Raw genomic sequence first — 11,813 nt, 5'->3', positions numbered from 1 at the left:
CGACTTCTAAAACTGCTCACTGGCTGCTTTAATAAGAGGCTTCTCTTCTTCCAGAGGGCTTCAAATGCCACTTTGCTCCTGGTGAGCCTCAAGAACAGAAGTCTGGGCTGAAGATCAAATCAACATCTCCTACTGCATAATATATTAAGTCAGACTCACCCTGAATACACTTTTATACTAAACATACCAAGAGAGATTTTAACTTTTGTAAAGAACAGTACAGAAAGCAGGCTGTGCGGTTAATCTCATTACTGAGTCAGGGTACTCCACGATTCAGGTTCAGAAAAAGCCTCCAGGTTTCCTCTGAAACTGAACATTCAACCTCCAACTGTGGGTCCCTTTATTAACCCCCCACTCCCCCAAAAACCAAACCAAACCCCAAGTTCCCCTCAGATCTAAAGAAGCCTATTTTTTTGGGACATGCATGCGCCTGTGTTCAGTCCACAGGCATGTGTGGATCTCAAAACACACACTTGTCAGAGTCCTAATGTCCTCATAAACACATAATATAAGAACATAAGAATTGCCATATTAGGTCAGACCAAGGGTCCATCAAGCCCAGCATCCTGTTTTCAACAGTGGCCAATCCAAGTCACAAGTACCTGGCAAGTATACAAACAAATAGATCTCAAGCTACTATTGCTTATTAATTAATAGCAGTTAATGGATTTTTCCTCTAGAAAATTATCTAAACCTTTCTTAAACCCAGTTGCATTAACTTTCGTAACCACATTCACTAGCAACGAATTCCAAAGCTTAACTATGCGCTGACTGCAAAAGAATTGTCTTCAATTTGTTTAAATGAGCTACGTGCTAACTTCATGGAGTGCCCCCTAGTCCTATTATCTGAGAGAGTGAATAACCAATTTACATTAACCTATTCAAGACCTTTCATGATTCTGTAAACCTCTATCATATCCTCACTCAGCCATCTCTTCTCCAAACTGAACAGCTCTAACTTATTTAGCCTGTCCTCATAGGGGAGCTGTTCCATGCCCCTTATTTTGGTTGCCCTCCTCTGCACTTTCTCCATCACAACTATATCTTTTTTGAGATGTAGCAACCAGAATTGCACACAGTATTCAAGGTGCAGTCTCACCATGGAGCGATGCAGAGGCATTATGACATCCTCAGTTTTATTCGCCATTCCCTTCCTAATGATTCCTAACATTGTTTGCTTTTTGATTGCCACAGCACACTGAACAGACTATTTCAATGTATTATTCACTATGACATCTAGATCTCTTTCCTGGGTGGTTAACTTCTAAGATAGAACCTAGCATTATGTAACTACAGCAAGGATTATTTTTCCATATATGCATCACTTTGCACCTGTCCATATTAAATTTCACCTGCCATTTGGCAGCCCAATCTTCTAGTCTCACAAGATCCTCCTGCAATTTATCACAGTCCTCTTGAGATTTAACTATTCTGTATAATTTTGTATCATCCACAAATTTGATCACCTCATTCTTCGTACCCCTTTCCAGATCATTTACAAATATATTGAAAAGTACCGGTCCAAATACAGATCCCTGAGGCACTCCACTGTTTACCCTTTTCCACTGAGAAAATTGTCCATTTAATCCTACTCTCTGCTTCCTGTCTTTTAACCAGTTTGCAATTCACAAAACAAGACCTGATGACCTTTTAGTTTTCTTAGAAGCCTCTCACGAGGGACTTTGTTGAATGCCTTCTGAAAATCCAAATACATCACATCTACCGGTTCACCTTTGTACACGTTTATTCACCCCTTCAAAAAAATGTAGATTTGTGAGGCAAGACTTCCCCTGGGCAAATCCATGCTGGCTGTGTCCATCAAAAGGCCCTGTGATTTTATTCCTCACATGTCCTGAAAATTTGATATGGATAAGACATCACATACTGACATCATTAGGGAAAGACACACACACACAGGATCCCTTTGGAAAGTGGCTAAAAACTGATCCAGCAAGTGCACAAATAAGGGAAAATGAAAACATTTTTTAACTCAATGTGTGTGTGCTTCTTCAGATAGATTAGTTTAGTTTCCTGAATTGATAAACAATCAGGGTTAAGTCTTGTGATAGTATGAGAAGATTTTCCATTTGTGTTGCTTTTGAAAGCAAAAAAAGTGCCTAATTGTTGGTGAGGGACATTTTAAATATGAATTTTTATTTTCTGCTTGGGAGGGGATCCTGAAGGTTTTTCAGAAAGGGTCCTCTGTGGAGTCATGTGATCATCTTTGAGGGAACAGTGGCTAAAAGTGAAGCTCCCAAATAATCACAACATTTGGCATGTAGTTAATATATTTTTCAGATCTATGGAAGTGGAGTATGGACAAATTTATCGTGACAAATTACTTGCAATGTCTATGAAAACTTAAAGGAATCCAAGAGACAGGATGAAGCAACCAGAGATTAAATTAGTGATGGAGCAAAAATGAGTCTTCTGGTCACAACAGAGGAGAAATTTTAAAAGTGCTACAGCAGCACTAGAAGGCAAGCTCTCCAAAGAGGCTTGTAAACAAATACAGCATGGTTGACAGATGGGGAAGAGATTCCCCACACCAGCTGACTTAGAATCACTCAGGAACAAGATTACCTCTGGAATATATTGGAAAATATATAAAACCTTAGTGCGCACTAAGATCTGCCGACGGAATCTGCTAGATATTCCATCTCATTGGTTTGGTGCGTCTAGATGAAATGAAAGAAAGGACATTTTACGAAGCAAGACCCGCTCTTTGGAATGAGCTACCTGATAAGATTTGCTCAATTCAGTTCTATCAATGTTTAGGAAGAAAGTGAAAGCATTTTATTTCAATCATGGCATTTGCACACATCAATTGATAATAGGACTACCACTTTGGCATAAGAAAGACTCTTTGTGGTTTATGATGTTTCCTTTTAATTTGTCTTACTTTATTTTTTTTTACATTACATACATTACACACTCCATTTTTATGAAGTTAAGATTTATTTTTTAACTGTCATTTAATGTAACTATTATAAATTGTTTATTGTAACCCAGCAAATACATCTGATTGAGCAGGCTAAAAGTCGATTTGAATAAATCATACAAAATAAATACTGAAAGCCAGGAGAATCAAGGGAGATATAATAGAGTAAATCTGTGCTCCCAGATTCCATGAAATAATACAAATTGATTCAACTTTGGTGAGTCCTGGATCATAAGAATACATTTAGTTTTACCTTTAATTTCTATTCCTGGAATCCTGCTAGCCAAGTCTAGATGCATCAGTTCAGATTGAGACAGGGATACAACTTTTCCTGTCAACATCATCACTAGTCTACAGTATAGGATGTGGAGAGTAAGCCAAGCCATACTTATGTCAGAGCAGTGGAAGCAACATATTTTATTTATTTATTTATTTATTTATTTGTGTTTTTCTATACCGGCATTCACGGAGATTCGTATCATGTCGGTTACATTAACAAGGGGTGAGCAATACATTATAACGTACATAACTATAACATGAGAGTATAAATTACAAATTATAACAGTGCACAGAAAAAGAAGTTACACTAAACAGGGAGTAGAAGAAGAAGATGATAGAAGTTTAACATAAGAAGTAGAACGTAGAATATTTAACATAAGAAGTATTTAACATAAGAAGTAGAAGTAGAATATTGCCCTTAAAATTAACTTTACTAAAAACAAACAAAAAAAAAAAAACCCCAAACACCCACCCTCAAAAACAATGGGAAAAATCCTCCAAGATAACTCCCCATCCCCTTCAATCCCAAACTGGGAATACAAAAGAGGAAACAGTGAGAGGGAAGGACTGTACTCTGCTTTTCCCCACAGAGAATGAGAGAAACTTCTAGAAGACCTAATAACCACAGAGAACAGCATAGCCACTGACTTCCCAGGAGAGTTCTGTGCTGGTCTAGCAGGAGTCAAGAAAGGAAATTAACAGGCTTAAGACAATTTCTCTTTCCTTATCATCTTACTAGCCCAGTCTAGACAAATGGGAAGTGCCCAAGCCCATACTATTTTATTTATTCATTTAAATTTCATATTAAAATTGCTTCCTGAACTCCAAATACAGAACTGCCCCCCAAAGAGGTTTACAGAAAAAATATTCATAATATAAAAATATAATACAACATACCAAAGAACCAATGTTTGGCTCTGACCAGGGGGAGGAGTCAAGATGGTGGCATGACTTTTTCCCTGCTAAATTTGAATTGAGACACCTTTCAAGGGAAAAGGCCAAGATTAGAAATTTACCTGCATTGGCTTCTACACCATTGATTCAGTAGAGTATGAACACCTTCTTGGAGCGAGGTCTGGGATTAAAGAGGCTGTCCTCTGTTGCCATGTCTAGTGAGGGAGAGTTCGACCCAGCTGGAGAAGAGGTGATCTTGATAATCCCCCCTCCCCTGCCTCTCTGCCATCGGCCTCTCGCTCTCAACATCCAGGTCCCAAAGTAGGCTTGTTACAGATGACGATGCCAGGGGATGAGCTGCAGGACACGAAGAAGTCACTGAAGCACGAGCATTTGTGGATGTTGGGGAATCCAGAGGAGAGGTGCCTGTCCTGGAATTTATTTATTTAATTTATTTATTATTTAAGGCTTTTATATACCAACTTTCTTGATACAAATCAAATCAACTCGGTTTACATCAAACAAGCAGTTAACCATAACCAATTAACAAAGACAAAATTTGAGAGCATAAAGTTACATTATAACAAGGGAGCAAAAACTGGGGATAGGAAAATAAAGGGGGGAGAACAGAGATAGTATACTATATACAGGTGGGGGTGGGAGGGAGGCAAGGAGCCAATGTCGTTTATGACGTATTAGTGTGTCTTAGTGTTTGTTTAAATTACAGTGGAGATGGGAACATTGTCTGAGTCAAGCGTATTGGACTAAGAACAGGGAAAGGCTCGACCGAAAGCCATGTCTTGAGTTTCTTTTTAAAAGTTAGGAGACAGGTTTCCTGCCTGAGGTCCGGGGCATGGCATTCCAGATGGAGGGACCTATTGTTGAGAATGCCCTGTCTCTAATATTTGAGTGGTGCACCGCTTTGATTGGAGGAACGTGTAAAGATCCTTTGTAGGCTTCCCTTAAGGGTCTGGCTGTAGAGTGAAGTTTGAGAGGGTGTAGCAGGTCAAGAGGCGTCTGATGGTGAATGTTTTTGTGAATGATTGTAAGTGATTTATGTAGAATCCTAAAGTTTACTGGGAGCCAATGAAGATCTTTTAATATGGGAGAGATGTGCTCTCTCCGATTAGTATTCGTCAGGATTCTCGCCGCCGCGTTTTGAAGCAGCTGGAGGGGTTTTATTGTAGTAGCAGAATTTATGCAGGATTTAGATTCAATAGAAGGTATGTACTGTGATTTTTCCATTGATTCAAGACCCATTGTATCTGCCTCCTTTTGTTAAACACCCCAGTTGTAACCCTGGACACTATATGGACTGTTTTAGTTCAGGCTGGACTCTTCACTTAATGCTATTTCTAAGGATATTACTTCTTTGGCAGAATTAGTTAAACTTTTGACTAAGAAACAAGAGGATGACTCCTAGAAGTCTAATAAGAAAATTCTGGAGATAAGCCACGAGATTAAGGAAGTTAAAGCTGTTAACATTTATTTGGGTCAAGATAAGATTCTAACTCATAAGCTGCTTGGATCAATTGGAAAATCAGGTTGGACAACTGAACTCATGCTTTATAAATTTCCCAAAGTCATCTTGGTTTGTTCCATTGGAAATTCTTTAAAAAATATTCATTGAGGCTCTGGCTATACTTACTGAGGCTGTCCCGCCACTGAATTTGCCTGTTAAGAAAAATTTCACCTCAGAATGATATTGTTACTACAACTGGAGACAGCCAGAATTCAATGGAAGTTTTGGAAAGAACAGATTGCAAATTCTGATAGAGCCATGTTATTCGCATCCCTTGTGTCCAAAGAAGATTTGGACTTGGTTTTTCAGATGTATTTTCAAAAGGCTTCTGCGGAATTTATGGGGCAATGCACCTGGGTGTTTTTCCTGATGTAACCAGATCAACTCAGAAAAAAAGGAAATCTCTTCTGGCTGTGCACCAAGAGCCTAAAGATCTTGACACTATCCTTTTTTTTGCATTACCTGTGTAAATGTTTAGTAACATATGTACAAATTAATTTATGGGGTTTTTTTCACACCAGACAACTTTTCCATTTTCAAAGAGGAGAGCCTTTTTAGATTTGAAGAAGTTGAGTTGTCCAATTGCAACAGGGGACTGTTTCGGCGTCTGGAATGTTTTCTGGACTTCCTGTTATTGCCACTCTTTCATGATTGTATTTTTTTCATCTAATATCTTTTTTTTTCCTTTCTTCTTTCCCCTTTTTCTTTTTGATTGAGGGCTATAGACTGAGATGTCAATTTTCTTCAGAATATATATATTTGTGGAATGTTTTTATCTTTGAAATCTCAATATTTCGGTTGACAAGTTTCACCTGTGATAATGTAAAATTGGTATAAATAAAGTAAACCCCCCCCCCTCCCAAAACCACCAATGCTGAAATTAACGTGGGTAGGAGGAATACAGGGCTGCTGTGAGAATGCCTTCCCCAAAGGTCACATCTCCTGGCATGTACACCCAACCTATAATATTTAGTGAAGAAATGTAAGGAAGACCAAGTGGCCACTTTTCAAATGTCCTCCAAGGCAAGAGTTGTAGTTTTCATGTAAGCAGAAGCCTAAGCTCTCGTAGAATGAGTCTGAGGTCCATCTGAAGGCAGAGGAAATAGTCTCCTTAATCCACTAGGACAAAAATGACTTAGAAGCTGCCTCATTTTTACAATGCCCTCCTGAATAGCACAAACAGCCTATCAGTCTTTTGAAAAGGATTAGATACTTTTAGGTTACTCCGAGCACCCACACTCAGGTTTAACCCCCATGGACACTTGAAGAGTCCTACCAAGCACTGCTCAGGCCCACTTGCATCTATGACCCCTCCCCCTCCCATGCACAATGGCAAACGCCTACCCATCAACTGGGTTCCTGCTTGCCTTTAGGTAAGTATCTTGCCCATAAGCTATTCTTTGGTGGATTTTAGGGCACTGAGATCCTACACAACCCAAGGAAGACACAGCTCCTAGAATTGCAACCGCAGACTAGATTCAGAAAATAGTGGGATCAGTAATCTGTTGCACGACAAAGAGCCAAGAAACTAAACACTATTAACCATCATAGAAAAAAAGATTTAACTTGCAAGCAGGAAAAGATTTATACAGTAACTAACTAGACAAATTTCACTGTACTTAGTTAATGCCTAGGCAGGTCAGAAAAGGACTGTCCACATGAGCTAGAACAGGGCCTTAGGAAAAAAGCAACTGCAGCTGACCTGGTCAACAACTCACCTAATATGGGAAAGAAGCGAGGACTGAGAAAGACAGCCTGAATAGAGGCCCTGGACCATTCTTGTCCACATAATTACTCCTCCCCTTCCCCTGCAATTTCAAGTACAGACATAGCTGACTTACCCCCTGAAGCTGCTAGCCGCTTCTCTGCTATCCGCTTAGCTGTCCTTTTGGGGTTTTTTTTTTTTGCTTTTACCTTAATAAGATGACAGAGGCCAAACAAAGGCAAATGATAAAGAGAAAAGGGGGGGAGCGGGGTCAAGGGGAAGGCAAAATCAACTCTCTGGGAGAAAGTCACCTGCTCAAAAGAAAAAAAAATTCCTGAGATAGCCTGCTTCCCCCCAAGCTCAACCAGGCCCCTCAGGGAATTCGGGGAGACATAACTAGACTCACTCAGTTTGGCACAGAACCAAGGAGCTTGGCCCCAGGAAAGCTCAACTAGGGAAATAGTCTGAGAAAAGTTCAAGATGGCCAACCGAACAGACATTCCAATCGGGAACTCAGATTATTTCTTCTCAATACTTGGACTGATGGCTCAACATGTTCTGCATTTGTCTGAGTGATTGTGGGCGATGTTAGCGATGACTCCTTGGCATCTCTGGGGTATCGCTGAGTCCTACTGAGAAAATTCCTCCCTTGTTCACTTGTAGATTGGGACATGATTAGAGAAGCTTTGATATAGGGAAGAGAGCTCTCACTGGATGATCAGCACTCAACTCCTCAGCCTGCGGTTCATGAATCCTTGGATGAAGCTGAAGCTGTGAAGACAAGGGGAGGGACAGGCTCGGTGTAGGGCTCTGAGGTGTTGTGTGGTAGAGATGCTATGGGGAGAGAATGTGCCTCAAGCATTAGATTCTACACGGAGTTCCTTAATTGCAGAGGCAGTACCTGTCCCATACTCCCATACTGTCCCATACTCCCACCATCATCTCTTTTTCAGATGTCTGGCAGGTGGGGAGTTGAACTGAGAAAATTTGATTATTTCTAGTTCACATTTATGTGATTTTTCAATTGGTGCTGAATCTAACCTGACTGAGCAGGATAAGAGATAGTACAATTGGAAAGAGAACGTATCATCTTTAAGAATCTATTTTACAGGCATTTGGAGCAGCCTATAAAGGATAGTTTATCCTTTCATAATAAGTTGGAGTGGACTGAATAAGCTTAAGGCCAGCAATTTGTATCTTTTAAAACTTCCCTATTACTAGGTTATCTGCAGTTGAATTATTCAAGAAATATTTGCAGGAAGTACTGATATCGCAAGAAAAGCTCATGACCTTCTCTGGGATTTATTACCTCCCTAGGATGAAGAGGGGTGACAGTGGAGAAGATGGAGATTTGGATACTCTTGTATCCTTGGACAAACAACTTTTTTTTTTTTTTTTAAAGACAGGTCACAAGAAGAACATCTACTAAACCTACGTTGCTAGTCACTTTCTGCTCTGAAGTGGATAAAGATTTAGGACTTAAGCAGTATCTCAAATATAGAGAAAGTTTTTTTTGTGGTCAAAAAGTTCAAATTTTACTTGACGTCTTCAGCACTACTCAGTTAAGGAGGAAAGTTCTCTTTAGAAGAAACAAGTGTTGGCTCAGGGGGCATATTTCTTTAAGTTTAATTGTAAATATAGAGTTTATCAAGGGAATAAGGTTTTTTTTGATCCCCTTCATCTGGGTAGATTCCTACTGGATAAAAATATGGGTTAATTATTGTTTAGGAATTTAGAGTGTCAATTTGATTATATTAGTAAGATCTAGAGGTTTCTTGATGAAGATGGATTTGTATTAGGACATAGGTGTTTTCCTTATTATACTGGAGAGATTTTTCATTCCCCCCCCCCCCCCCTAATGTGTAGACTTTCCATTTATGCATCTAGGGACTTTAGATTGTTTGTGGAAGTTGTTTATTTCCTTCATCTATAATGTTTTCTTGATTTTTGTCATTGTAATAACGGGGTAAAAGATAGAGTATAATTAAAACAAATATATAAAAACAAGGAGCCAGGCTGAGAAGCACTCCATCTAAGCCTGGAAGCAGGAATTCTTACTGTACCAGTCTAGAACTGCTACCATCTGCTGGAGACAGACAATACTGGCATTGGCCTTCATTGCACCATCCTACATACTAGTGATATCACAGGAAAAGATGTGTCCTCTGTCTCCATCTGCTGGTACAGGGGTGGCCAATCTATGGCTTGGGAGCCTTCATGTGCAAAATGTGGCTCTTGCCCTCCTGTTCTGATGGCATTGAGCACCATTACAGAGGGCAGGAAAATCAGGTCTGGAGCAGAGAGCACACAGCAGATCAAAGCATTCTGCTTCCTGCTTCAGCCCCTCCTCTCCTTACAGTGTTGCTGATTGCAGCTGAAAAAGCAGGGTGGGGGCTAAAGCAGGAAGCTTTTCTCTGCCCAGCCCTATACTGCTGCTCCCCCTTCTGTCTGTAATTAGCAGCTTTGGAAGATAGGGGAGGCAGGGATGAGGCTATAGCTGACAGGACAGCAACGAATGCCAGTCGGCTCCCTGCTTGGTTGTCCTTTCCATTCTGTCCACAGCCACCCCACCTGGAGCAGAAGGCTCTTTTGTTTTGCTATCAGATAGGAGAGACTGGAGGGAATACTGCCTCAGGCCCAGCATATCACTGTGGTCTCAGCTAACAGCAGAGGGGAGGAGGGTGTCACCCAGAGCTCCAGTCAGGCCAGAATGATTTATAGTGCAGGAAAGGGGTGAATGCTGAAAGAGGATGAATACTTGGTGGGGGGAAGCAGTGTGAGTGTTGAATATCAGGGGGTGATGTGTGTGTGAATACTTTGAGGAAAGCATAGTGCAAGAAGAGATGAATGCTTGGGAGAATGGGGCGGTGAAGAGGGAATGCTCCTGGGAAGAGCAACATGAATATTGGAAGAGTTGAAGGGGGATGAATGTTGGAGGATAGTAAAAGAAGTAGCTAATGCTGTGGGTGAGGAGGAATGAATACCATCTCCCTCAAGTCAACAATGCAAACTGGAATGTCTGGCACCTTAATTCATCCCCAGTGTCCAGGCTGACATGTGTTATGCAACAGGTGAGAGAGACCAGAGCTAGGGAATGTAGGAAGAGAAAGAGGGCCAGGATGGAGAGTTGCACAAGAGCCAAGTGGGAGTGGAACTGTGTGGAGAGAGTGAAGGTGACATAATTTAGCCAGTGATGGGGCAGAAAGGCTTCAAAAGAACTGGAACAAAAGCAGTAAAGGGATGTGAAAAAAATCAGAAGAGAAGAGTGTGTGTGTGTGAAAGAAAGCCAGAGGTTATGGGGCAGGAATGGTGAAATAGCCAGAAAAGGGGTCAGGACAGTAACATAACATAATAATGACAGCATAAAAAGACCAAATGGTTCATCCAGTCTGCCCAGCAAGCTTCTTATGGTAGTAACTGCTGCTCCATGCCTTGAGGCTAGTAATATTTACATTCAAAACCAAGCAACTGTCAAACCCATAACAAATACAATTACTGCTAGCATCATTTTTACAGGGTGAGCAGCCTTCTTGATAATTCAGACAACATTGCTTGAACATGCTTTGCTTTTGGTCGTAGAAGCAGTCCTGTGCTTTTTCCCTTAGTGTCTGCGAATCAATATCCCTGCCTGTAAAAGTCATGGCCCAGGGCTGGCTGTTTGTTATAGTTAATGAGGTTTGGGTGGACCCTTGGACACTGTGGCAGCTGACCACGCCCATGCGGGGAGTCCTGTGAGGGGCCACAGGTCAGGCTCAGCTCTTGGACACACAAACACATAGTTTGATCTTTATTTAGACAGTTTATGAAACCACCAGAAGTGGCAGTGGTGAGTAGAAGATGTAGCCCGGCTGGGCTAGTATTCCCCAGGGTGCTGAAACAGAGATTCCTCCGGTAGTAGTGCTGTAGTGGAGAGAACTGAGATAGTGAGTACAATAGAACATTCACAGAGTCCAAAATATGGAGAAGCCCCGAGATAGGGAGAGCTGGTCCTCGAGGAGCGAGTACCAGATCCCTGGAGGCAGAGAGACTTGTTGGCAAAGTACTCGCACAGCGGTTCCATGTAAGAGATGGCACTGGAACGGAGGCAGGCCCTCGAGGAGTACCTGGTTCCAGGGAGACAGCTCTGAGGAGAGGATGGTAGTAGTACTCACTGATGTCTGTAGCGAATTCTTCCAAGTAGAAGGAGGAGATAGATGCAGGCAGCGAGTCAGGGAACATGGGCCCTCGAGGAGCAAGTACCGGTTACCTGATAGTGACCTGAAAGAAGCAGAGAGGCCCCCGAAGAGCGGGTACCCCCGTTAGCAGAAAGAGTCCAATGAAGTTGGAAGGCAGAGTAGATGGATACAGAGAGCAAATCCCATCCGTAAGATTCCCCTTGCTAACTCAACGGCTGGCAATAAAGTATAGTCTTAAATATCCGGGCAGTGTGATATCATCTCGGGGGGACGCCCCAGAGGAACGCGCCAATGAGG

This window comes from Rhinatrema bivittatum, unplaced genomic scaffold (assembly GCF_901001135.1).
Source record: "Rhinatrema bivittatum unplaced genomic scaffold, aRhiBiv1.1, whole genome shotgun sequence".
NCBI classification, from domain to species: Eukaryota; Metazoa; Chordata; class Amphibia; order Gymnophiona; family Rhinatrematidae; genus Rhinatrema; species Rhinatrema bivittatum.
The sequence above is the reverse complement of the archived record's forward strand: the minus strand, read 5'-3'. Positions refer to the sequence as shown.